Source organism: Cervus elaphus, chromosome 3, assembly GCF_910594005.1.
Source record: "Cervus elaphus chromosome 3, mCerEla1.1, whole genome shotgun sequence".
In the NCBI taxonomy this organism is placed as follows: Eukaryota; Metazoa; Chordata; class Mammalia; order Artiodactyla; family Cervidae; genus Cervus; species Cervus elaphus.
The window spans coordinates 29,356,492-29,381,519 of NC_057817.1; the positions used below are offsets into that span (position 1 = coordinate 29,356,492).

Below are 25,028 nucleotides of genomic sequence, written 5' to 3' on the forward strand. Positions count from 1 at the left end.
GTGATTATCTCCACCTAGAATAAAAGCTACTTATGAAGGACTATATCTTTTCTTCCTTTCTTTTCTATCTAGTTTATCTATTCAACAAATGAACAACTTAATAGAAATCAAGATAAGAATTACGGTCAGCCTTCATTTCAAGTACTAATTTTTAATTACAAGAGTGCTGAAACTAAAGCACTGTCTTCCAGTTCTCTTAGGTAAATGAACTAATTGGAGTTCATAGCTCTAATTCATCTTCTATTTGAAAACTCTGGTTTACCAAAGATCCTGGCATTGCCTAACACTTAAAAGACAAAATCAATCAAGCAACCCTAAAACACAATTCTATACTTCTCTAATAAATCTAATAAAGAATCTGCCTGCAATGCGGGAGACCAGGGTTTGATCCCTGGGTTGGGAAGATCCCCTGGAGAAGGTTATGGCTACCCCCTCCAGTATTCTGGCCTGGAGAATTCCATGTACTGTATAGTCCATGGGATCGCAAAGAGTTGGACATGACTGAAAGACTTCACTTCACTAATAAATCTAATGAAAAAAACATCTCCCAGTGAAAGGAAGATCTGGGACTTCTTTTAAGGTAAAGATTCTGTAGATCACTACTTAGAACCAACTGCCAGAATTCAATTGTCACAAATTTCCATCACTTCTAAATGATTGGAATAAATAGTTTACTTTCTAGATGAGGTCAGTTTGCATAAGGCTATGGCCTGGATGAGATTGCTAACCTTTTCTCACCCCTTGGGAAGGCATCATGACATATTTATTGCAACATGCTTTCAGTTCAGTTCAATTGCACAATCGTGTCTGACTCTTTGTGACCCCACGGACTGCAGCACACCAGGCTTCCCTGTCCATCACCAACTCCTGGAGCTTGCTCAAACTCATGTCCATCGAGTGGGTGATGCCATGCAACCATTTCATCCTCTGTCCTTCGTCCCCTTCTCCTCCCACCTTCAATCTCCCAGCGTCAGGGTCTTTTGCAATGAGCCAGTTCTTCGCATCAGGTGGCCAAAATATTGGAGCTTCAGCTTCAGCATCAGTCCTTCTATTAAAGCAACATGCTTTAATCATACAATATTTGACACAATCCTCTTATCCAATGGACCTAGTTTTGGGGTGTTCCTTCAATGTTAGGATCTAAAAAATGTTAATAATATTTCTGACCATTAGAATAACTGAAACTCTTAGTTCCTTTTATTCCACTTCTACCAGTTTATTTACAAAGGTAGAATATTTTAGGACTGATTTAAGACACATATGATACATGAGAACAACATGTCTGAACTCTACTACACAGAAAGTATGATCTGAGGTAAGTCACCTAATCCTTCTTTGCTTCAGTTTTCAATTTCTGAAGTGGCAATAGAAATATTCAATCTAAATCATCAAGTTACAAAAGCAATGAATGACTCAATTGGCTGAGTTAATTTTAACAAAATCTATAGCACTCAAATTGTATTTTAGTGCAAAGATTGGCAACCTATAACATGTGAGCCAAATCTGACCCATGACCTATTTTGTACAGTAAATAGTTTTTACTGTTTAAATGTTTAAAGAATTTTAACAGCAAAAGAAGAGGAAGAAGTAGAAACAGCAGCAATAGATGCTGTGATCCACAGAGTCTAACATATTTACTAACTGATCCTTTATAGAAATAGTTTGCTGACCCATGGTGCTAGTGGATTTAGCTATCATGAAAACATTACTAGAAGTAAAATTTAAAAAAAAAAATTTTTTTTTTGGCTGTGCTGCATGCAGCATGTAGGATATTAATTCCCCAACCAGGGATGGAATCTGTATCCCTTTCAGTGGAAGCATGGAGTCCTAACCACTGGATTTCTAGGGAATTCCCTAGAAACAAACATTTTTTTGATAAATAAAATAATAAATATGTATATACTTCAAAGTCATATTACAGATAGGTAGGCAGGAAAGAAAAAGAATAAGGAAATTATATTTGAGATAATTTAATAAGTATTTGAATGCCTATACAACAATGTGCTAAGCCCTTGTGATGTAATAGTGGTCAATTAGATAAACAACCCCTGCTTTCATGAACTGGAAGAAATCAGTAAGGGAACAAACAAGCATTTATCATATGATTTGATAGATATGATAATAATAGGTAAACTTAGAGGTTAATACTGGAGATTTTAGAAAGGATGCTTAATCTAGTTTAGAGTGTTAGAGGAAGTTTACCAGAGAAATGACCCCTAGGATGGGACTGAATGAGGAAGAAGATTTAATCAAGTGAAATATGGCAAGAAAAAGTACTCCAGTTCAAGAGCCTGTCATGAGAGGATCCAGAGGCCAGACAGTATTGTACTTCAAGATCTAAAGTTCAAAAGAGCTGGAACCTACCCTGCAGGGAAGGGAGAGTGAGGGTAGTGAACTAAGAGATGAGGTTAGAGATGTAAGCATGCCAGGCCACATTGAGGGTTTTAAATTTTATACAGAGGATAATGAGAAGCCATGAATGGATTTTAAGCTGGGGAGTAACAAGAAAATTTTCATTTTAGAGCATATACTCTACTGGTATAGAAAATGGACTGGGGAGGACAAGATGAAAGATAAGACATAGTGAAATTGGCTGGTTCAGACAGTAAAGAATCTGCCTGCAAAGCAGGAGACCTGGGTTTGGAATCTGCCTGCAATGCAGGAGACCTCGGTTTGATCCCTGGATTAGGAAGATTCCCTGGAGGAAGGCATGGTAACCCACTCCAGTATTCTTGCCTGGAGAATCCCCATGGACAAAGGAGTTCATGGGGTTGCAAAGAGTTGGACATGACTGAGTGACTAACCACACACACACATGATCTAGAAGAAAGATAAAATGTACTGGTACCAGTTGGTACCAGGTGGAATGTACTGCCCCAGTTATTGAATTATTGTCGCTCAGCTCTAAATCCTATTCTCTGCTTTGTAGAGATGTTTATATTAGGGCTTTACGGAACCTGAAATTTATTTTGATGTGAATAGGATACTATTTCCTATCTTTCCATATGAAAAGCCAATTATCCCAACACTTATTACTGACTACCTCATCAGCCAGTGATCTGAAATGTAATGTTTAATCATATATCAAATTAATCCTTTTAGGTAGGAATCTGTTATTAAGCCCTATACTCTATTTCATTGACCAATACTAGTACCAAGAATACCATATTGTATATTAATTATTATAAATTTTAGAAATCAACTTGTCAAGTTTCTAGGAAAATACTGTTGGGATTTTTATTAGACTGCATTGAATTTACAGATACATTTGGAAAAATTAGTATCTTTTTGACACTGAGTCCTCCTACATGTAAACATGGTATACTTCTCTATTCATTTAGCTTCTTTAATGTTTCTTTAATGTTTTCAATAAATTTTAAAATTATTCCTTGTATCTACCACATATTTTGTTAGATTTATTCCTATCTCTTATTTCTTTTTCTTGACTTACTCCCCTGTCTAGGACTTTTATCTATAAAATATTGCTTCAGTTCAGTTCAGTCACTCAGTCATGTCCGACTCTTTGCAACCCCATGGACTGCAGCACGCCAGGCTTCCCTGTCCATCATCAACTCCTGGAGCTTGCTCAAACTCATGTCCATTGAATCAGTGATACCACCGAACCATCTCATCCTCTGTCATCCCCTTCTCCTCCTGCCTTCAATCTTTCCCAGCATCAGGGTTTTTTGCAATGAGTCAGTTCTTTGTATCTGGTGGCCGAAGTAGTGAAGCTTCAGCTTCAGTTCTTCCAATATTCATCCTGATTTCCTTTAGGACTGGTTTCCTTTAGGATTGACTGGTTTGATCTCCTTGCTGTCTGAGGGACTCTCAAGAGTCCACCACCACAGTTCAAAAGAATCAGTTCTGTGTAGAAGTGGCAAAATAGTAGATATCCTTCCCTTGTTCCTGGTTTTAGAGAGAATTCTTATAACATTTTAATGCTGAAAATGATTTTCACTTAACGTTTTTTGTAGATTTAACAGATTAGGAAAGTTTTCTTCTTAGTTTGCTAAGAGCTTAAAATAAAGAAAGTAGGGAAAATCACTAGGCTATTAAGGTATGACCTAAATCAAATCCCTTATGATTATACAGTGGAAGTACAAATAGATTCAAGGGATTAGATCTGATAGAGTGCCTGAAGAACTACGGTTAAAGGTTCATAACACTGTACAGGAGGCGGTGATCAAAACCATACTCAAGAAGAAGAAATGCAAAAGGGCAAAATGGTTGTCTGAGGAGGCCTTACAAATAGCTGAGAAAAGAGAAGGTAAAGGCAAAGGAGAAAAGGAAAGATATACCCATCTGAATGCAGAGTTCCAAAGAATACCAAGGAAAGATAAGAAAGCCTTCCTACATGAACAATGCAAAGAAACAGAGGAAAACAATAGAACAGGAAACACTAGAGGTCTCTTCAAGAAAATTAGGGATGCCAAGGGAATATTTCATGCAAAAATGGGCACAATAAATGACAGAAATGGTATGGACATAACAGAAGCAGAAGATATTAAGAAGAGGTGGCAAGAATACACAGAAGAACTATACAAAAAAGATCTTTATGACCCAGATAACCATGAGGGTGTGATCACTCACCTAGAGCTATACATCTTGGAATGCAAAGTCAAGTGGGCCTTAGGAAGTGTCACTACGAACAAAGCTAGCAGAGGTGATGGAATTCCAGGTGAACTATTTCAAATCCTAAAAGATGATGCTGTGAAAGTACTGCACTCAATATGCCAGCAAATTTGGAAAACTCAGCAGTGGCCACAGGACCAGAAAAGATCAGTTTTCATTCCAATCCCAAAGAAAGGTGATGCTAAAGAATGTTCAAACTACCACACAATTGCACTCATCTCACATGCTAGTAAAGTAATGCTCAAAATTCTCCAAGCAATTCTTCAACAGTATTTGAACTGAGAACTCCCAGATCCAGTTCAAACTGAATTTAGAAAAGGCAGAGGAACCAGAGATCAAATTGCCAACATCCATTGGATCATTGAAAAAGCCAGAGAGTTCCAGAAAAATATCTACTCCTACTTCACTGACTACACAAAAGCCTTTGACTGTGTGGACCACAATAAACTGTGGAAAATTCTTCAAGAGATGAGATTACCAGACCACCTTACCTGCCTCCTGTGAAACCTGTATGCAGGTCAAGAAGCAACAGTTAGAACTGGACATGGAACAATAGACTGGTTCCAAATTGGGAAAGGAGTACATCAAGGCTGTATACTGTCACCCTGCTTATTTAACTTATATGCAGAGTACATTATATGACATGTTAGGCTGGACGACTCACAAGCTGGAATCAAGATTGCCAGGAGAAATATCAATAACCTTAGATATGCAGATGCCACCACCCTTACAGAAAAAAGTGAAGAGGAACTAAAAAGCCTCTTGATGAAGGTTAAAGAGGAGAGTGAAAAAGCTGGCTTAAAACTCAACATTCAAAAAACTAAGATCATGGCATCTGGTCCCATCACTTCATGGCAAATAGATGGGGAAACAATGCAAACAGTGACAGACTTTTTTTTCTTGGACTCCAAATTCTGCAGATGGTGACTACAGCCATGAAATTAAAAGACTTGCTCCTTGGAAGAAAAGCTATGACAAACCTAGATGGCATATCAAAAAGCAGAGACATTACTCTGCCAACAAAGGTCTGTATAGTGTATGGTTTTTCCAGTAGTCATGTATGGATGACTACTGGAGTTGGACCATAAAGAAGGCTGAATGCCGAAGAACTGATGCTTTTGAATTGTGGTGTTGAAGACTCTAGAGTGATTCCTTGGACTGCAAGGAGATCAAACCAGTCAATCCTAAAGGAAATCAATCCTGAATATTCATTAGAAGGACTAAAATTTTTAGTATCATGGCTATCATGGTCTCATGGAAAGAGTTGGAGAGTATTTCCACTTTTTCTATTTTGTTGAAATGTTTACATAAGATGTAAATAATTTAGTCTTCGAAAATCTGGAAGAATACCTAAATAAAGTCATCTAGGTTAGACGCTTTAACTATAGACTGAATTTCTTTATTTGTGCTTTCAGTAGCATGAACCAAAATATCCATGTAGCAATGGCTTAAACATTAAGACTCTTAATTATTTCTTCTAACTAGAACTCTACAGAAAAGAGTGATAATGGCAGTGTTTTTCTTACTATTGATGATGCTACATCTGAGTGATACTGTAACAGAAAGTGAAAAAAAAGTTGGTATATGTATCTAAGCAGGCTCAAATTCATGCATCAAAAAAAGAAGCAGATGAAAGAATGAGCTTGGACTTCCCTGGTGGTCCAGTGGTTAAAAATCTGTCTGCCAATGCAGGGAACACAGGTTCGATCTCTGGTCCAGGAAGATTCCACATGCCACAGGGCAACTAAGCCTATGTGCCACAACTACTGAAGGCCATGTGCTCTAGAACTGCGTGCCACAACAAGAGAAGCCACCTCAATGAGATGACCATGCACTGCAACTAGAGAAAGCCTGCACATAGCAACAGACCCAGTACAGTCAAAAATAAATATTTTAAAAATCTATAAAAAATAATGAACTTTTTGGAACTCAATGAAATATTATTTGATAGGTGTTATAGTCTAAGTTAAATATATGTACATATATAAAAATATATTTTATATACAGAATAAGAAAAGTCTGTGCATTTTTATGCTTGAGATAGATCCAACATGCTATACAATAGAATTTTTGTACATGCCAGAAAAACAGAATTAGGGACTTTGAATTCTAATCTTAAATGCCTTCCTTGTCACTTAAGTATGAGGTATAAATCTTGTACTTTTTATATTCACAAGGTCTAATACAGTGTGTAAACAATATAGAAACTCTAATCTTCATTTTGTTCATTAGAATTGGAATAGTGATACAGACATCACAGAATTGGAGTAGTGGTACAGACATAACAGTCAGTCTAATCAGACTAATTAATTGAGAGTGTTTTCAGTTTTGGCCTATGTTCTCAAAATAAAAATTGAGAATTTTTATGTAATATCCCCAACGCACATTAAGATATTTGCACATATAACTGGGGATGTGTTGTTTGCTAAGAGCTGGGGCATTTTGAAAAAAGATTTTTCCTGCTTTAGAAATGAAAGTGAAAGGGCAGGTGTGTGGGGAAGCAGGGAGGAAGAATCAGCAACAGCTTACATTAGGTGTTGCCACTGTCTCTTTCATAGGCTAAAGGTGGGAGGCGATGAAGAGGGCCAGAATCTGGTAATTTAAGGTGACAAACACTAATAATGTGTCTTTGAATTTAAAAGTTGAAGCAAGAGAGGACACAACTAAATTACACGAGGACAAAGAAGGACAGAGAAAGTCTAAAAGGTGCTCTCAGGTCAGCCTTCCACTACAGCTGGGTACTGTTCTCACAGAATTCCCCAGAGAGTCTTCTACCAGCAAGTGACATTTGAGGTATTAAACATGTGAGATGGGATTGGACACCTTGAGCATATGATCCTTAAGGGGCTGACAGCACACACTTCCTGCTGAACTAGTTTCTTATCCTAGAGTCTGATCCCTAAGCTCATCTGTTCTCCTGTTCCCCAGTACTTTTCAAACTTCTATCCATCTTTTACCTCCCCCAAAATGAGGAAGAACCAACAAATTAGCCTCTGCTGTGAGGTATGCAGTTGACTCCCAGAAAACTTCTCAGTCTAAATGCAGGAGGACTGAGAGAAAAGGGAAAGGGATATGATATTTACTGAATGTGGAGCATATGCTAAGCAAAATACTAGGTCATTTAATTTCATCCTCATGGCAACACTGTCAGCCAAGTATTACTGCCAAAGAAGAAGCTGAGACTTAAAGAAGTTAAGAAATGTGAGCAAACCACTCCCTGCCCCCACACCATGTTAAGAAGTCAAAGAGATGAAATGCAAATGTATTCTGATTCCAAATCCTATGCTTATTTCACCAGAGCAAGGGATCCCTCAAAGTCAATTGTTAATGTTTGGGCATTCTCCTCCCTTTTGGTAATGCATCATCTCCCTGGCTCTGGAACATTTCCACAACAGAGTGACTTTTTACTGAAACACTCAGCAACCTGGGAATCTGACAAAAATCCCAAAGGTTTATGAAGTTCAGTAACATTAGTGTATATGTATTTTAAATCCTAAAACAGTGAAAGGAAGTACACTAATCCTGCTAACAACAAGTTTTTTAAAAAAGGAAAATAACTTCCTCCTTTATTTACTGAAATTGCTTGGAAGCAGAAGTCAGAAAATCCCCTTCCTTGATTTGTAGTATTTAACTGGACTTGGAACAACAGATTGGTTCCAAATCAGGAAAGGAGTACGTCAAGGCTGTATATTGTCACCCTGCTTATATAACTTATATACAGAATACATCATGAGAAATGCTGGGGTGGATGAAGCACAAGCTGGAATCAAGATTGACGGGAGAAATATCAGTCACCTCAGATACACAGATGACACCACCCTTATGGCAGAAAGAAGAAGAACTAAAGAGCTTCTTGATAAAAGTGAAAGAGGAGAGTGAAAAAGTTGGCTTAAAACTCAACATTCAGAAACCTAAGATCATGGCATCCGGTCCCGTCACTTCATGGCAAATAGATGGGGAAACACTGGAAACAGTGAGAGACTTTATTTTCTTGGGCTCCAAAATCACTGCAGATGGTGATTGCAGCCATGAAATTAAGACGCTTGCTCCTTGGAAGAAAAGTTATGACCAACCTAGACAGCATATTAAAAAGCTGAGATATTTCTTTGCCAACAAAGGTCCATCTAGTCAAAGCTATGGTTTTTCCAGCAGTCATGTATGGATGTGAGAGTTGGACTATAAAGAAAGCTGCTGCTGCCACTGCTAAGTTGCTTCAGTCGTGTCCGACTCTGTGCGACCCCATAGACGGCAGCCCACCAGGCTCCCCTGTCCACGGGATTCTCCAGGCAAGAATACTGGAGTGGGTGCCATTTCCTTCTCCATAAAGAAAGCTGAGTGTTGAAGAATTGATGCTTTTGAAATGTGATGTTGGAGAAAACTCTTGAGAGTCCCTTGGATTACAAGGAGATCCAACCAGTCAATCCTGAAGGAAATCAGTCCTGAATATTCATTGGAAGGACTGATGCTAAAACTGAAACTCCAATACTTTGGCCACCTGATGAAAAGAACTGACACATTGAAAAAGACCCTGATGCTGGGAAAGACTGAAGGTGGGAGAAGGGGACGACAGAGGATGAGATGGCTGGATGGCATCACCGACACGAAGGACATGAGTTTGAGTAGGCTCTGGGAGTTGGTGATAGACAGGGAAACCTGGCGTGCTGCAGTCCATGGGGTCACAAAGAGTCAGACACAACTGAGCGACTGAAGTGAATTGAATTGATGCTGCTGTTATTCCCAAAGAGCAGATTTATTCTGCTTTATTCTTTGAACTTTTCTATATTTTTTCATTTTTCCTTAATAGAATATAGTTTTGGTTATTGTAAAGATTTCCACATGACAAGAATTTATTTTACTCTCTTTTTTATACTCTGGGAAAAGTTAGCTCTAAGCAAACAAAAAATGCCTAATTCTTTTACATAAAAAATGTATATTCATTTATGGAAAAATATGTTAAATACACATATACATTTTCAGTTAGAGTACTAGGTGTCTGGGAAGAATACAAATTTTTCACATGTATAGAGTTCAACCCTGCCTCATAATATCCAAGAATAACTTCAGAATAGTTTTCACCAGCAATTATTTTCATTACTAAAAGATTATCATGGACATATAGTTAAATAGAATAGAATGTCCAAAAATAGACTAACACAAATATATTCAATTAAATTTCAAAAAAAGGCCCAGTGTAATTCAATGGGGGAAAGGATAACCTTTTCAACAAATGATGCTGGAATATCTAGATATCTACATGGAAAAACCTTTACCCTTACTTCACACTGTACACCAAAGAATTAACCTGAAATGAATCATAAAATAATCGGTAAGAGATGAAACTATAAAATTTCTATAACTACAAAACATAGACAAAAATCTTTAAAACCTTGGGTTAGACAAACATTTCTTAGACAGAATTCAAAAAACCACAAAGCTGTAAAAGAAAAAAATTTATAAACTGCACTTCATCAAAACTTAAAACTTCTGCTTTCTGTAGAATAGTCTGAAGCCAGGGAATGTGATACCTCCAGCTCTGTACTTCTTTGTCAAGACTGTTTTGACTATTATGAGTCTTTTTTGCCTCCAAACAATTTTTTAAATGATTTGTTCTAGTTCTGTGAAAAAAGCCACTGGTGAAAAAAAGCCACTGTAAATAGCCTTGAGTAATATGGGTATTTTAACAGTATTAATTCTTTCAATCCCTGAGCATGGTATGTCTTTCCATCAGTTTGTGTCATCCTCAGTTTCTTTCATCAGCATAGTTTTCTGAGTCCAGCTCTTTTACCACTTTAGATAGGTTTATTCCTAGGTTTTTATTCTTTTCTGATGCAATTGCAGACGGAATTGTTTTCTTAATTTCTCCTTCTGAGAGTTCACTGTTACTTTATAAAAATGCAACAGATTTTTGTATATTAATTTTGTATTCTGCAACTTCACCATATTCATTGGTGAGCTCCAGTAATTTTCTGGTGGCATTGTTAGGATTTTCTATCTGTAGTATCATGTCTTCTGCAAATAGCAACAGTTTTACTTCTTCCTTTCCAGTTTAGATTCTTTTTATTTCTTTTCCTTGTCTGAGAATATACAATGGAGAAAAGACAGTTTCTTCAATAGGTGATGCTCGAAAAACTGGACAGCTAAATGTAAATGAATAAAATTAGGACATTTTCTCAAATCATATACAAAACTAAACTCAAAATGAATTAAAGACCTAAATGAAAGACCAGGAATCATAAAACTCCTAGAAGAAAACATAGGCAAAACACTTTTTGGCAGAAACCACAGCAATATTTTTTTTTGGATCTGTGTCCTAAGGCAAGCGAAACAAGAACAAAAATAAATAAATGGGGCCTAATTAAACTTAAAAGCTTTTGCATAGCAAAGGAAACCATCAATAAAACAACCTACTGAATGGGAGAAAATATTTGCAAATGATATGACTGATAAGGGGATAATATCCAAAATACATAAATAGCTTAAACAATTCAACATCTAAAAAATAAATCAATTTTTTAAAAAGGGCAGGAGACCTGAATAGACATTTTTCCAAAGAAGATATACAGATGACCACAGTGTATGAAAAGATGCTCAGCATCACTAATCATCACAGAAACAGCAAATCAAAGCCACCATGAGATATCACCTCATATCTATCAGAGCGGCTATTATCAAAAAGATCATAAACAACAAATGTTGGTGGTATGGAGAAAAGTGAACACTCGAACACTGCTGGTGGGAATGTAAACTGATGCACCACTGTGGAAAACAGGATGGATGTTCCTCAAACAACTAGAAACAGAACTACCATATGACCCAGCAATTACACCCCTGGGTATATATTAAAAAAAAAACAACAACACTATTGAATCCTAACATTCATAGCAGCATTATTTATAATAGCCAAGATATGGAAGCAACCAAGTGTCCATCAACAGATGAATAAAGAAGATGTGCCACATATATATATATATATATATAAATATGCATATACTGGAATACTAGTCAGCCATAACAAGGAATGAAATTTTGCTATTTGCAAAAGAACATGGATGGACTTGGAGGTTTTTATGCTTAATGAAATGTCAGACAGAGAAGACAAATATTTTATCACTTATATGTGGACTCTAAAAAATAAAGCTAGTGAATATAACAAAAAAGAAACAAACTCATAAATATAGAGAACAAACTGCTGGTCACCAGTGGGAAGACGGAAGTAGAGAGGGGCAAGACAGGGTTAGGGCATTGAGAGCTACAAACTACTATGTATAAAATAAATAAACTACAAAGATATATTGTACAGCACAGGGAATATAGCCAATACCTTAAAATAATTATAAATGGAGTATAACCTTTAAAAATTGGGAATCACTATGTTATACACCTGAAACTTATTTAATATCATAAATCAACTATATTTCAATTAAAAATATGAATAAAATAAAAAACATATGAGAAATAAAAGAAAAACCAAAAAGAAAAAAATATGCTTTTTGAAAGACACTTAAGAAAAATTAAGAAATAAGCCACAGACTGGGAGAAAATACTTTTAAAGCATGTATCTGATAAAAGATTTGTATCCAGAATATATAAATAATTTTTACAACTCAATAGGACAAATAATCCAATTAATAAATGGGCAAAAGATTTGAATAGATACTCTATCAACAAAGATATATGAAATGCAAATAAGCACATGAAATGATTTGCATCATTAGTTATTAGGGAAATGCAAATTAACCACAATGAAGTATCATCCCACCCACTAGAACAACTAAAATTAAAAAGATCAACAATACTAAGTGCAGTAGAGGATGAGGAGCAACCAGAACTCACACGTTCCTAGTGGGGATGCAAAATATTGCATTCACTTTGGAAAATCTGGTGGGTTTTTAAAAAGTTAAATGCACACTGCAATGCAACTCACTCCTAAGCGATTCTACTCCTAAGTATTTACCCTAGAGAAATAAAAAACAATGTCAATATGGACTGGCATTTAACTTGTATGTAAACATTCATAGCAGTTTTATTCATAATAGGCTCCAACTAGAAATAACTCAAATGTCCAATAACTAGTGAATCAATAAATTGTGATATATCCATACAATGCAATATACTACTTAGTTTTAAAAGGAATGAACCACTGAGAGAACATGGATAATCTCAAAAGCATTATATTAAGTGAAAGAAGCAAGAGACAGACACAAAAGACTATGAACATTTACATAAAATTCTAGTAAAGTCAATTGCAATGACATGCATTTTCCTGGTGGTACAGTGGCTAAGACTCCGTATACCCAATGCAGGAGGACGGAGTTCAATTCCTGGTCAGGGAACTAGATGCCACATACCACAACTAAGGGTTCCCATGCTGCAACGAAGATCCTGCGTGTCCCAACTAAGAGCTGGCACAGCCAAATAAGTAAATATTTTTTTAAAAATTGCAATGACAGAAAACAGATCAGTGGTTGCCTGGGGCAGGGGTAAGAGACTGTGGGGGAGACTGAATACAAAGGGTAACAGAAACATCTGCATGGTCATGGTGGTTACACTGCTGTACACATTCGTCAAAACCACATTGAAATGTATACTTAAAACTGATGACTTTTAATGTATGTAAAACATAACCTCAATAAGGCTGATTTTTTTTAAATGGTCCTCTTCCTTCACAGGAATCAGAGATTTAGGTTAGACATAAGAGATCTCTGATCATGGAACATTATTAAAGATTTCCTTTCCTTGACAATTTTTAAGAATGAAGAAAAGAAGGCCAATGACTCAACTAGAATAGATTTTTTTAAGGCAAAGAATAAATGATACACTTATCTATATATTATATATGACATATATATTATCTATTACCTAGCAAATATTTATTGGATTCTAAAAATATTTAGATAAGAACCACAATATTTCTTAAATTTTCACCCTTCTTTTAAAGTTAGAAAAAAAACTCAGAGAGTTTAATTATTTCATATATGGTTATCAGAATGATTCCTTATGGGCCTACCCAAAAAGGCAAATTTAAATAATATTTTAATATAAATACATAAAGCTTTTAGTTTCAATTAAGTCATAGTGTATCATATGACTACAAACCTTTTACATTATTAAAAATTTTCCCCTGATTTTTCTCTATATCTAATTTAAAATAATAGTTACTCCTGGAAAATAACATGTAACATATTAAGACCTCTGAGGTGTTTTACTCTATACATTCTCCTAACGTAATCTCATCCTTTTCAAGGCCCTTTGTTACCATCTGTGTGCTGATGATTTTTGACCTATATAGTTCAGAAACAAGATTCAAGGTTTCATGAGGCTTTTTATATAATTGGAAAATTAAGAAATTAAGAAAATTAAGTTCGCACAATTTAAGAAAATTGATATAGCTCTTCAAATACAGAATTCTCAGGGTTTGTCTTAGAGCCATGAAAGGAGCCTTTGCAAGAGACCTGAAGATTAACTTCATCAGCTTCACAGCAAATCTGCCTCTGCTATAGCTATATCTTATGAATAGATTTCCCTTAGCAACTATGGAGCTATCCTCCAGCTGCCTACTAGATCTCTCTCCTTTTAAGTCCCCATGTGCACAGTTGAACTTGGTTTCTGCTTTCTACTCTCCCACCATCACCATGAGGAACTTGCTAGTTTTCCTGGATTCTCCAGATCAGGAAATAGCACCGACAGTCATCCAGTTTCACAAGTTATCTCCATACTCGAGCAAATCGTCAAGCCTTGACAATTCATCTTCCAAATAATCTGACATTCACATTTCTCCAATTCATCTTTTCTCAAACTCCAGTCCTCATCTAGTTAAGATCATCAACTTCTCTTACCTAGACTAGTCCAACAGTCACCTAGTGTGTCTCCTAGCTTCCAGCTTTGCCACCTTCTAAACTGTTCTTCATGTTGCAACCGGTTATCTTTCCTGATATTCATCTGATCATATCATTCCCTGGCCTCAAACACTATACTGTGCAAACTTCAATATGTGTAAGAAATTACTTGGCATTGTTGTTTAAAAAAAACATAGATTTAAGGACTTTACCCCAGTGATTTTGATTCAATAGGTTTGGAGTAGAATATAGGAGTAGGGATTTTCAGTAAGATTTCTAATTGATTCTGAGGTAGGTAATCCATACTTTAAGGCACAACATTTATTGGCTCCCCAGTTCTCCTACAATAGACTTCAAATTCCTTAATATGTCTTTCAATACCTGGTAAAACCTGGCCCCTGCTTACCTTTCTGGTTTTATCGATGACTACTACCTCCTATCCTCTAGGGTTAAGCTCTTTTGAAAAATTTCCACATTTTTAAAGAAAGCATAGCCCAACTACACTTTGTTCAGTTCAGTCGCTCAATCATGTCCAACTCTTGTGACCCCATGCACTGCAGCACACCAGGCCTCCCTGTCCATCGCCAACTCCCAGAGCTTGCTCAAACTCAGGTCCTTTAAGTTGGTGATGCCATCCAACCATCTCATCCTCTGTCGTCCCCTTCTCCTCCCGCCTTCAATATTTCCCAGCATCAGGGTCTTTTCAAGTGAGTCAGTTCTTCACATCAGGTGGCCAAAGTATTGGAGTTTCAGCTTCAGCATCACTCCTTCCAATGAATAGTCAGGATTGATTTCCTTTAGGATTGACTGGTTGGATCTCCTTGCAGTCCAAGGGACTTCTCAAGAGTCTTCTCCAACAACACAGTTCAAAAGCATCAATTCTTCAGCACTCAGCTGTCTTCACAGTACAACTCTCACATCCATTCATGACTACTGGAAAAACCATAGCTTTGACTAGACGGACCTTTGTTGGCAAAGTAATGTCTCTGCTTTTTAATATGCTGTCAGGTTGGTCATAACTTTTCTTTTCCAAGGAGCAAGGTCATTCCTTTTCCAAGGAGCAAGCATCTTTTAATTTCACGGCTGCAGTCACCATCTGCAGTGATTTTGGAGCCCCCCAAAATAAAGTCAGCCACTGTTTCCACTGTTTCCCCATCTATTTGCCATGAAGTGATGGGACCAGATGCCACGATCTTAGTTTTCTGAATGTTGAGTTTTAAGCCAACTTTTTCACTCTCCTCTTTCACTTTCATCAAGAGGCTCTTTAGTTCTTCGCTTTCTGCCATAAGGGTGGTCTCATCTTCATATCTGAGGTTATTGATATTTCTCCTGGCAATCTTGATTCCAGCTTGTGCTTCATCCAGTCCAGCATTTCTCATGATGTACTCTGCATCTAAGTTAAATAAGCAGGGTGACAATATACAGCCTTGACGTACTCCTTTTCCTATTTGGAACCAGTTGTTCCATGTCCAGTTCTAACTGTTGCTTCCTGACCTGCATACAGATTTCTCAAGAGGCAGGTCAGGTGGTCTGGTATTCCCATCTCTTTCAGAATTTTCCACAGTTTTTTGTGGTCCACACAGTCAAAGGCTTTGGCACAGTCAATAAAGCAGAAGTAGATATTTCTCTGGAACTCTCTTGCTTTTTCGATGATCCAGTAGATGTTGGCAATTTGATCTCTGGTTCCTCTGCCTTTTCTAAATCCAACTTGAACATCTGGAAGTTCATGGTTCTTGTACTGTTGAAGCCTGGCTTGGAGAATTTTGAGCATTACTTTACTAGCGTGTGAGATGAGTTCAATTGTGCAGTAGTTTGAGCATTCTTTGGCATTGCCTTTCTTTGTGATTGGAATGAAAACTGACCTTTTCCAGTCCTGTGGCCACTGCTGAATTTTCCAAATTTGCTGGCATATTGAGTGCAGCACTTTCACAGATCATCTTTTAGGATTTGAAATAACTCAACTGGAATTCCATCACCTCCACTAGCTTTGTTCATAGTAATCCTTCCTAAGGCCCACTTGACTTTGCATTCCAGAATGTCTGGCTCTAGGCTGGTGATCACACCATCGTGATTATCTGGGTCGTGAAGATCTTTTATCTGGGTCATAAAGATCTTTTTTGTATAGTTCTTCTCCTGTCTATCTATCCTTTCAGTGAACCAACCAAACACACACGCCTCTATCTTTCTTTATATGTATATATATTTATATTTACTTGGCTGTGCCAGGTCTTAGCTGTAGCATGCAGGATTTCTCATCTTTGTTGCAACAGATGGGATCTTTAGTTGCAACATGCAAACTCCTAGCTGGGACATTTTGGATTCAGCTCTCTGATCAGGGATTGAACCTGGGCCCCCTGCACTGAACCACCAAGGAAGTCCCCCTCCAATCAATTTTCTTTTTATTAGAATGTTGATAAATAGAATACATTTTATCCAGAGTATTTTTAAATGACTGACTTATTTTATTTCAGATACTGAATTGCAACTGATGACAGTGCCAAATAATGACTTCAGGAAAATTTTCTAACAAATCTGTGACTACTCAAGATTTCCTTCCCACTACTGTACAAGCATCATTAGAATAAAATGAAATTAAGTTTGTTTTTGAATATTATCAAAGCCACAATCATCTAAAGTTAGGACAATAATGTATTAGAAATACACTCTTTGTGGCTGACATAAATTCTTTTAAAGCAACACATACCATTACCAATACAGAAATTGATTCAGCTGTGTACTGGAGAGAAATCACAAGGTGTTTTCTACAAAAGTGTAGATGTTTGATCAATTATAGCACTTGTTTAGCATTTCCTTCTATAATATTTTTAAATATCTTCATAGAATTTCTTTTGCAATATGGAATAAAGGATGGGCACAATGAAGGACAGAAATGGCAAAGACCTAATATAAACAGAAGAAATTAAGAAGAGGTGGCAAGAATACACAGAAGAACTATACAAAAAAGGTCTTAATGATCTAGATAACCATGGTGGTGTGGTCACTCACCTAGAGCCAGACATCCTGGAGTGTGAAGTCAAGTGGGCCTTAGGAAGCATTACTACAAACAAAGCTAGTGGAAGCAAATTTGGAAAACTCAGCAGTGGCCACAGGGCTGGAAAAGGTCAGTTTTCATTCCAATCCCAAAGAAGGCAATGCCAAAAAATGTTCAAATTACCCTACGATTTTCCTCATTTCACATACTAGTAAGGAAGTATTAGTTGTTTCATTGTGTCCAGCTCTTTGCAACCCCATGGACTGTAGCCTGCCAGGCTCCTCTGTCCATGGGATTCTCCAGGCAAAAATACTGTCCATTTCTTTCTCTAGGGGATCTTCCCAACCCAGGGATTGAACCCTGGTCTCCTATACTGCAGGCAGATTCTTTATTATCTGAGCCAAGTAAGGTTATGCTCAAAATCCTTCAAGCTAGGCTTCAGCAGTATGTGAACTGACAACTTCCAGATATACAAGTTGGGTTTAGAAAAGGCAGAGATCAAAATTGCCTGATCAAAATCAGAGATCAAATTGCCAACATTGGTTGGATCATAGAAAAAGCAAAGGGATTCCAGAAAAACATCTACTTCTGCTTTATTGACTATGTGAAAGCCTTTGACTGTGTGGACCACAACAAACTGTGGAAAATTCTTAAGGAGATGGGAATACCAGGCTACCTTATCTGTCTCCCGAAAAATCTGAACACAAGCCAAGAAGCAACAGCTAGAACCCGATATGGAACAACTGATCAGTTCAAAATTGGGAAAGAGTACCACAACAAGGCTGTATATTGTCAGCCTGCTTATTTAACTTGTATTGCATAGAACTTACATCATGGGAAATGCCGGGCTGGATGAATCACAAACTACAATCAAGATTGCCTGAAGAAATATCAACAACCTCTGATATGGAGATGTTATCACTCTAATGGCAGAAAGTGAAGAGGAACTAAAGAGCCTCTTGATGAAAGTGAAAGAGGAGAGTGAAAAAGCTAGTCTGAAACTCAACATTCAAAAAACTAAGATCATGGCATCTGGTCCCATCACTTCATGGTAAATAGATGGGGAAAAAAGTGGAAGCAGTGACAGACTTTATTTTCTTGGGCTCCAAAATCACTGCAAATGGTGACAGCAGCCACAAAATTAAAAGATGCTTGCTTCTTAGAAGGAAAGGTATGACAAACCTAGACAGTATATTAAAGAGCAGAGACATCTCTTTGCTGACAAAGGTCTGTCAAGTCAAAGCTATGGTTTTTCTAGTAGTCATGTTCAGATGTGAGAGTTGGACCATAGGAAATGCTGAGCATGTAAGAATTGATGCTTTTGAACTGTGGTATTGGATAAGACTCTTGAATTTCCTTTGACTGCAAGGAGATCAAACCAGTCAATCCTGGTTCTTTGATTCAACTGATTCAAATTCAATTGATATTTAAATATTCAATATTAAATATGGAAATCCTGAATATTCATTGGAAGGACTGATGAAGCTGAAGCTTCAGTACTTTGGCCATCTGATGTGAAGAGCCAACTCATTGGAAATGATGCTGATGCTGGGAAAGACTGAAGGCAAAAGAAGAGGGTGGCAGAGCATGAGATGGTTAGAGAGCATCATCGACTCAATGGACATGAATTTGAGCAAACTCCAGGAGATAGTGGAAGACAGAGGAGACTGGTGTACTGTAGTCCAGGGGGTTGCAAAGAGTCAGACAGGACTTAGTGACTGAGCAACAACAACTGCTATTCTTGTGTTTTCATTTTCTTTGGATAAATATCCCAAAGTGGAATTGTTGTATCATATAGTAGGTCTATTTTTAACTATTTGAGAAACCTCCGTACTATTTTCCACAGTGGTTGCATCAACTTCAGTTCAGTTCAATTGCTCAGTCATGTCCAACTCTTTGTGACCCCATGGACTGTAGCACAAGGCTTCCCCATCCATCACCAACTCCTAAAGCTTGCTCAAACTCATGTCGATCAAGTCAGTAATGCCATCCAACCATGTCATCCTCTGTCATCCCCTTCTCTTCCTGCCTTCAATCCTTCCCAGGATCAGGGTCTTTTCCAATGAGTCAGATCTTTGCATCAGGTGGCCAAAGCACTGGACTTTCAACTTCAGCATCAGTCCTTCCAATGAATATTCAGGACGGATCCCCTTTAGGAATGACTGGTTGGATCTCCTCGTAGTCCAAGTGATTCTCAACATTTCCACACATGTTCACAAGTGTTCCCTTTTCTCCACATTTCACCAGCACTTGTTATTTCTTGTCTTTTTGATATAGACATTCTACCACGGGTGAGGTAATATCTCATTGTGGTTTCAGTTTGGACTTCCCTAATGATTAATGCCAAAGATGGAGAAACTCTATACAGTCAGCAAAAACAAGACCGGGAGCTAACTGTGGCTCAGATCATGAACTCCTTATTGCCAAATTCAGACTGAAATTGAAGAAAGTAGGAAAAACCACTAGACCATTCAGGTACGACCAAAATCAAATCCCTTATGATTATACAGTGGAAGTGAGAAATAGATTTAAGGGACTAGATCTGATAGACAGAGTGCCTGATAAACTATGGACAGAGGTTCATGACATTGTACAGGAGACAGGGATTAAGACCACCCCCATGGAAAAGAAATGCAAAAAAGCAAAACAGCTGTCTGAGGAGGCCTTACAAATAGCTGAGAAAAGAAGAGAAGTGAAAAGCAAAGGAGAAAAGGAAAGATATTCCCATTTGAATGCAGAGTTCCAAAGAATAGCAAGGAGAGATAAAAAAAGCCTTCCTCAGCGATCAATGCAAAGAAATAGAGGAAAACAATAGAATGGGAAAGACTAGAGGTCTCTTCAAGAAAATCAGAGATACCAAGGGAGCATTTCATGCAAAGATGGGTTGAATAAAGGACAGAAATGGTATGGACCTAACAAAAGCAGAAAATATTAAGAAGAGGTGGCAAGAAAACAAAGAAGAACTGTACAAAAAAGATCTTCATGACCCAGATAATCATGATGGTGTGATCACTCACCTAGAACCAGACATCCTGGAATATGAAGTCAAGTGGGTCTTAGAAAGCCTCACTACGAACAAAGCTAGTGGAGATGATGTATTTCCAGTTGAGCTATTTCAAATCCTAAAAGATGATCTGTGAAAGTGCTGCACTCAATATGCCAGCAAATTTGGAAAATTCAGCAGTGGCCACAGGACTGGAAAAGGTCAGTTTTCATTCCAATTGCAAAGAAAGGCAATGCCAAAGAATGCTCAAACTACTGCACAATTGCACTCATCTCACATGCTAGTAAAGTAATGCTCAAAACTCTCCAAGCCAGGCTTCAGCAATACATAAACCGTGAACTTCCAGATGTTCAAGCTGGTTTTAGAAAAGGCAAAGGAACCACATATCAAATTGCCAACATCCGCTGGATCGTTGAAAAAGCAGAGAGTTCCAGAAAAACATCTATTGTTGCTTTATTGAGTATGCCAAAGCCTTTAACTGTGTGGATCACAATAAACTGTGGAAAATTCTGAAAGAGATGGGAATACCAGATCACCTGACCTGCCTCTTGAGAAACCTATATGCAGATCAGGAAGCAACGTTAGAACTGGACATGAAACAACAGACTGGTTCCAAATAGGAAAAGGAGTATGTCAAGTCTGTACATTGTCACCCTGCTTATTTAATTAATATGCAGAGTACATCATGAGAAACGCTGGGCTGGAAGAAGCACAAGCTAGAATCAAGATTGCTGGGAGAAATATCAATCACCTCAGATATGCAGATGACACCACCCTTATGGCAGAAAGTGAAGAGGAACTAAAAAGCCTCTTGATGAAAGTGAAAGAGGAGAGAGAAAAAGTTGGCTTAAGGCTCAACATTCAGAAATCTAAGATCATGGCATCTGGTCCCATCACTTCATGGGAAATAGATGGGGAAACATTGGAAACAGTGTCAGACTTTTTTTTGGGCTCCAAAATCACTGCAGTTGGTGATTGCAGCCATGAAATAAAAGGCGCTTACTCCTTAGAAGGAAAGTTATGACCAACCTAGATAGCATATTCAAAAGCAGAGACATTACTTTGCCAACAAATGTCCATCTAGTCAAGGCTATGGTTTTTACAGTGGTCATGTATGGATGTGAGAGTTGGACTGTGAAGAAAGCTGAGCGCTGAAGAACTGATGCTTTTGAACTATGGTGTTGGAGAAGACTCTTGAGAGTCCCTTGGACTGCAAGGAGATCCAACCAGTCCATCCTAAAGGAGATCAGTCCTGGGTGTTCATTGGAAGCACTGATGCTGAAGCTGAAACTCCAATACTTTGGCCATCTCCTTCGAAAAGCTGACTCATTAGAAAAGACCCTGATGTTGGGAGGGATTGGGGGCAGGAGGAGAAGGGGACAACAGAGGATCTGATGGCTGGATGGCTTCACCGACTCGATGGACATGAGTTTGAGTAAACTCCAGGAGTTGGTGATGGATAGGGAGGCCTGGCGTGCTGCGATTCATGGGGTCGCTGAGTCGGACACGACTGAGCGACTGAACTGAACTGAATGATTAATGCTGTGCATCTTTTTATGAACCTGTTTACCTTCTGTATGTCTTCTATTGAAAAGTGTGTATTCAAATCTTCAACCTATTTTTAACTGACCTTTATTTGCTATTGAGTTGTATGAGTTTTTTTATACATTTTGGGTATTACCTCATTATCAGATATATATTATCTCCCATTCAGTAAGTTGTCTTTTCATTTTGTTGATGGTCTCCTTAGCTGTGTAGACGCTTTTTAGTATGATGTAGTCCTATATAATTTTGATTTTGTGGCTTTTGCTTTTGGTGTCGGATTCAAAAAATCATCAACAGACCTGTCAAGGAGCTTACTGTCTGTGTTTTTTCTTCTGGGAGTTTAATGGCTTCAGGTTTTACATTAAAATCTTTAATGTCTTTGAATTAATTTTCGTTTATGGTGTAAGACAGTTTCCTCAACACCATTTACTAAAGAGATAATCCTTTCCCCATTACATATTACTGGTACCTTTGTCATAAGTTAATTGACCATTTATGCATGGGTTTATTTCTGGGTTCTTTCTTCTGTTCCATTGATCTACATGTCTATTTTTAGGCCAATGCCATATTGTTTTAATTATAAAAGATTTATAATATAAAGTCAGAGAGTGTATTGTCTCCAGCTTTGTTCTTGTTTCTCAAGATTACTTTGGTTATTCAGTTGTGGGTTTTTCTTTTGTTTGTTTGGTTTGGTTTTGGTGTGGTTCCATTTAAACTTTAAGAGTACTTCCATTCCTTTGAAAAATGCCATTGGGAATTTGATAAGGATCACACTGAATCTCTAGATTGCTTTGGATTGTATGGACATTTTAAGAATACTGATTTTTCCAATCCATGAGCCCAGAATATGTTTTCATTTATCTGTGTCTTCTTCCATTTCTTTTGTTAATGTTTTATAGTTTTCAATATATTCGTTTTCCCCCTCCTTGATTAAATTTATTCCTATTTTATTCTTTTTGATGCAGTTGTAAATGGGATTATTTTCTTCATTTCTCTTTCTGATATTACATTGCCAGTGAATGGAACTGCAACAGACTTTGTGTATTGATTTTGTAGCCTGTAACTTTACTGAACATTTTTATTAGTTCTAGTAGTTTTTTAATGGAGTCTTTGGCATAAATTTTAAACTAAAATACTGTGTCTATACCTGTACCTTCAGTGTGACTTGCTATTTCTTGACTATCTACTATCAGTTTTAATTATTTTTCCAATAATATCTCACAACAATCAGACTATGAATAAATGCTTAATTACAATTTGATTCAGCAAACAAGATGTTCACATCACTGCCAAAGAAGTGTAGTTCAGACATGGATGCTGACTGACATTTTTGGTTTCAGTTCAGTCGCTCAGTCATGTCCAACTCTTTGCAACCCCATGGACTGCAGCACGCCAGGCCTCCCTGTCCATCACCAACTCCCGGAGTTTACTCAAACTCATGTCCACTGAATCGGTGATGTCATCCATCCACCTCATCCTCTGTCGTCTCCTTCTCCCCCCACCTTCAATCTTTCCCAGCATCAGGGTCTTTTCCAATGAGTCAGTTTTTCACATCAGGTGGCCAAAGTATTGGAGTTTCAGCTTCAGCATCAGTCCTTCCAATGAATATTCAGGACTGATTTCCTTTAGGATTGACCAGTTGGATCTCCTTGCTGTCCAAGAGACTCTCAAGAGTCTTCTGCAACACCACAGTTCAAAAGCATCAATTCTTCAGTGCTTAGCTTTCTTTATAGTCCAACTCTCACATCCATACATGACTACTGGAAAAACCATAACTTTGACTAGACAGACCTTTGTTGGCAAAGTAATATCTCTGCTTTTTAATATGTTGTCTAGGTTGGTCATAACTTTTTTTCCAAGAAGCAAGCATCTTTTACATGGCTGCAGTCACCATCTGCAGTGATTTTGAAGCCCAAAAAGATAAAGTCTCTCACTGTTTCCACTGTTTCCTCATCTATTTGCCATGAAGTGATGGGACCAGATGCCATGATCTTAGATTTCTGAATGTTGAGTTTTAAGCCAACTTTTTCCCTCTCCTCTTTCACTTTCATCAAGAGGCTCTTTAGTTCTTCTTTGCTTTCTGCCATAAGGGTGGTGTCATCTGCATATCTGAGGTGATTGATATTTCTCCTGGCAGTCTTGATTCCAGCTTGTGCTTCTTCCAGCCCAGTGTTTCTCATGATGTACTCTGCATAGAAATTAAATAAGCAGGGTGACAATATACAGCCTTATCGTACTCCTTTCCCAATTTGGAACCAGTCTGCTGTTCCATGTCCATTTCTAACTGTTGCTTCTTGACCTGCATACAGATTTCTCAGGAGGCAGGTCAGGTGGTCTGGTATTCCCATCTCTTTCAGAATTTTCCACAGTTCATTGTGATCCACACAGTCAAAGGCTTTGGCATAGTCAATAAAGCAGAAGTAGATGTTTCTCTGGAACTCTCTGGCTTTTTCAATGATCCAATGGATGTTGGCAATTTGATCTCTGGTTCCTCTGCCTTTTCTAAATCCAGCATGAACATCTGGAAGTTCACGGTTCTTGTACTGTTGAAGCCTGGCTTGGAGAATTTTGAGCATCACTTTGCCAGGGTGTGAGATGAGTGCAATTGTGCGGTAGTCTGAGCATTCTTTGGCATTGCCTTTCTTTGGGACTGGGATGAAAACTGACCTTTTTTGTTTTACTCAGTAGTAAGACAAAAGAAAAACAGTGAACTTCACTGTTGGGAGCTTCATTCATATATCAATGACATGAGCAACTGCTTTATGGAACTGCATAATAACTTTTGAATACTGGAAAAATACTTAAACTTTTTGTACTACTCAAAATGTTAAGGCCACAGATTTGATACACTGTTAAGTATTAATATTTTCTCCATGAACCTACTGCTTGTTTCTTGTAAATAAAGCATTATAGAACATAATTATGCCCACTTATGTGTAAAAGTTGAGTAGTTGTGACAAAGACCATATGTACTAGAAGGCCTTAAATATTTACTAATAAGCTGTTTACAGAAAAAATT

At 37.6% G+C, this 25,028-nt stretch overlaps 1 protein-coding gene and 1 long non-coding RNA gene across 2 annotated transcripts in view; both read right to left on the reverse strand.

The window, feature by feature from the left end:
• The window catches only part of LOC122682197 (tubulin alpha-1C chain-like), a 1,110,822-nt gene that overhangs the window by 188,398 nt on the left and 897,396 nt on the right, over nucleotides 1-25,028 (reverse strand). The gene's annotated exons all lie outside the window — the stretch shown is intronic.
• The window catches only part of LOC122682467, a 32,260-nt gene that overhangs the window by 5,318 nt on the left and 1,914 nt on the right, over nucleotides 1-25,028 (reverse strand). The window lies entirely within an intron of this gene.